Below are 3,830 nucleotides of genomic sequence, written 5' to 3'. Positions count from 1 at the left end.
CCACCCACGGGCTGGGCCTGGTGGGGAAGGTAGTGAGGTTTAGCCGGGAGACCCCCGGTGGGAAACCTCAAGGCTTTGCTTGGAGTTGGAGAAATGACCCCAAAGCCCCAGAGCCACCTCTGGGAGACGTGAGGGAGGGTGAACACAGAAGCGGGAGGGTGAGCGCAGGCCTAGCACAGGCGCTAGCAGACTGAGAGGTCTGGAGAGTGGGCCAATGCAGCTGCGTTCAGTTAACTTTGTCTCCCTTTGCACCCATTTCCCATTGTTCCAGGTTTGATGAGTTGCTGATATTGTTTCAACTGAGGTTTTCTTGTTTTATGTGGTATTGGTATTGGGTTTGGGGTTTTTATTTACTTATTTTGCTTCCTGTTTCGGTGTGTTTTTCTCTAGATGGAATCAAAACAAAACCCAAACGCACTGCCATCGAGTCAATGACAGCTCATGGCGGCCCTACAGGACAGGCTAGGACTGCCCCTGTGGATTCCTCAGATGGTAACTCTTTACAGGAGTAGAATCCTGTCTTGCTCCAGAGAAGCAGCTGGTGGTTTTGAACTGCTGACCTTGTAGTAAGCAGCCCAACGGGAAACCACTACGCCAACCAGGGCTCCTTGTGGAATTCAGATAGGTAAATCTATAGAGACAATACCTGGATTAATAGTTTGTTGACCCCAAATTTGGGTGTGTACACATGTGTGAGTATGTGTGTATGTATGTGTGTAAGTGTGTATGTGTAGTGTACATATGTGTGTACTTGTATATGTGGGTATGTTGTATACGTATGTAGTGTATATGTGTGCATGTATGTGCATATGTGTTTTTGTTGTGTGTGTATGTCATGTACATTTGTGTGTATGTGTATGTATGTAGTGTGTGTATGTGTGCGTCTGTGTATGTATGTGTGTATGTGCATGTTTATGTGTGTATATGTGTGTCTTTGTATGCATGTGTGTGTCTGTGTGGCTGGGTATGCAAGCATGTATGTTTATGTGTGTGCATGCGTGTACGTATGTGCATGTGTGGGTGCATGTGTATGGGTAGGTAGGTGTTTGGGTGTGTGTGTCCTGCATCAAATAATTACGGAAAGCAGTCTCTCTCTTTGCAGGGTGCCCACCATGTATAAAACGGACTATGTGGTCCATCAGAAAGTCCTTCTGGTTTCGCTTTTCTTTTTCTTCCTGTAACTGGTATCCCATGCCTCTCATTCACCAAAGTACAGTTGCTTGGAAATCAACCAGGAAACAATACCTTGAAAAGCCAGGCCTTCCTCAGGCATTTCAGAAACACACCTGGAGAAGATTGTCTCGTGCAACTCTCCAGCCCTGTGGGCATCCCCAAGTTTGATTGTCCACATTTCACACACACACACACACACACACACACACACACACACATCACAAAGAGGAGATCCCCATGGAGACATTTAAATGACTGAGACTGAGCCCTCATGAAAATCTTACAGCTGATTGCTGCTTGGATGAGCTGTAGTAGAACTCACAGGTAAATGTATGGTCCTACATGCTGAGGTTAGAAACGGTAAAGGCTAAAGAGGAATGATCAAGGTGGCTTCTTGCCGAAGTCCGGCGGCAGAGCCCAGAAGCAGCAGGGAGACGGTGAGGACAGACCAAGCCGCCCGTGTGGAGTCAGCCAGCGATGAGGACAGTGCAGGACGGGGCAGTGCTCTGCTGTTCTGTTCTATTGTACGTCATCAGGTCGCTGTGAGTTGAGGGCCACTTGAGGGCCACTGACAACAAGACACAACAACAAAACAAGGCGGCTGTAGTAGAAAAGATCATCAAAGGCAACAGCTGGTGTTTGTTTTGTTTTAAAGACTTAGGAAAAATAAACTTGTACTGAGGGTATTTAAGAAACAGAAAGGAGGTAAGACAAAAAGACCAGATTAGAGCTCCTAAGAGAGATGATAAAGATAACAGAAGACCACCGAGAAGACCACCTGAAGGCCATGCATTGTAGAGCGGGTGCAATCCACGTGGTCTTGGGGAAGAGCGGGGAGAGAGCCAAGTGACTGGAGAAGAAATAGAAGACCTAACGCCCTCGCCAATCACCAGAGATTGGATCTGGTACCTCCCCAAACTCTGGGAAATATCCCCACCCTAAGTCAACAACCAAAACCCAACATCTGACTTAACACTTAGGGGATTCTCGCACCCTTGCCCCAGTGTCACTTCTGGTGAGGATGTTTGCCTTGTGTAAAGTGGTCATCTTCAGCTACTGGATCTGGAAGCCGCCCTGGGATTCAGGGAAATCTGCAGCCGGACACTCCAGACGCCCAGAGGTGGGATCGTAGGAGCCCTTGAGTCGATTCCACTTCCAGGGACCCCACCTGGCAGAGCAGCACTCTTCCTTCAGACTTCCCAGGAGGCACTTCTTTATGGGAGCAGACAGCCTCCTCTTTTTCCTGCGCAGCGGCCGCTGGTTTCAAACTGCTGACTTCAAGGCTAGCTGCCTAGCTTGGGACCCACACCACGTTCATCAGTAACCTGATCTGTGATAGGGTAGAGCTGGATCCGGATGACTAGCAATCCCAAAGGGATTGGGGGTTTTAATGGAAGTCCTTGTCAGCAGTACGTTTTCTGGGCGCATGTCCTGAACAGGGATGTGCAAGACCACCTGGACAGAAGATGCAGGGCCCCTCAACACCTCGTTCGATTTCCCCGCAGTTCGATGGTGGTGGTTAAAGAGTGCAGCGTGTGGGCTGACGTGGGCAGGCTAACGGCCGAGCGAGGCAGGTCATTTGTAAGCAACGTTTAAGGTTCCCGGAGGATTGTGAGTGGAGGTGAGTTTAATTGCGTTCAGTGGAGAAGCAAACGATAATGGTAATCAGCTGGTGCTAAATGTGATGGGGTGGGGTCAGGCGGGAGGTGTGGGCATCCCCGCCTTGGCTCCCTCCTCACTTCTGCAGTTCCACCTGGTGACAATCATGAATCAATTTGCCACCATCACGATCCTGTGACGACTCCCTTTGTTGGCTGTGGTCCATAATTAGCCACATGGAAGTGAATCCTTGAGACATTGTTAGGGCCTTGGGCTGAGGAGCCCACTCGTCCAGATGATGTTTTTGTTTTGTGTCTGTCCCCCTGTTGAATGCTTAATAACAACAGGGTCTCTATAAAGTGGATTTGAGTTTAGGGTCTCTCCCTTGCCCCCACCCCCACCCCAAGACCACAAAGTGACTCCTTTTTCAAGCTGGGGTTGGCAAGATAACATGTGAAGCCAGGAAGGCGGGAGGGATGGGGAGAGGGGTGCATGGCATTCTTCAAGGCAGATTGTCATGGAAAATTAAAGCGTTTTTCGCGCTCAGCTATAATAGCTTATTTCCAGACAGTTGGGTGGTTTCCTTAAATGTTATTGACAAGGAAAGAATTCATTGTATGAAGCGCAAATGTTTAAAAGTAATTTCTCTAATCACCCACAAGAGTGATATAAAAAGGAGTCATAGCAGAAAATTAAAAGTTTGGCTCACTCACCAGGTATTCGGCTGCCTTCAGGGTCTTTTTTTTTTTAAGGCAAAATAGTATTTCTGTTATGATTTGCTCTGGTTATTGCTAGGTCAAAATGAAACACTTGTACATGAAACGCCCGTTTTTATTTAAGCCCGTGGCGCGGGTAGGATGGTCATTGCTGGCGAGAAGGGCAGGAGCCTGCCGACCAGGGGCTGTTCCCGACGGCACAACATGTGCCCTGTGTGATGGAGAGGTGAGAGGTCACGAAAGCCTGCCGGTTCTTGTATTTCTTGCTGGAGTTTGGGATCTGTGTTGGGGCTCCGCGTTTCTCTTTGGGAGTGTTTCCGCCTTCCTGTCAACCTCTCTGTC

Source organism: Echinops telfairi, unplaced genomic scaffold (genome assembly GCF_000313985.2).
Source record: "Echinops telfairi isolate 266 unplaced genomic scaffold, ASM31398v2 ScPeMD7_5;HRSCAF=22, whole genome shotgun sequence".
NCBI lineage: Eukaryota > Metazoa > Chordata > Mammalia > Afrosoricida > Tenrecidae > Echinops > Echinops telfairi.
The sequence above is the reverse complement of the archived record's forward strand: the minus strand, read 5'-3'. Positions refer to the sequence as shown.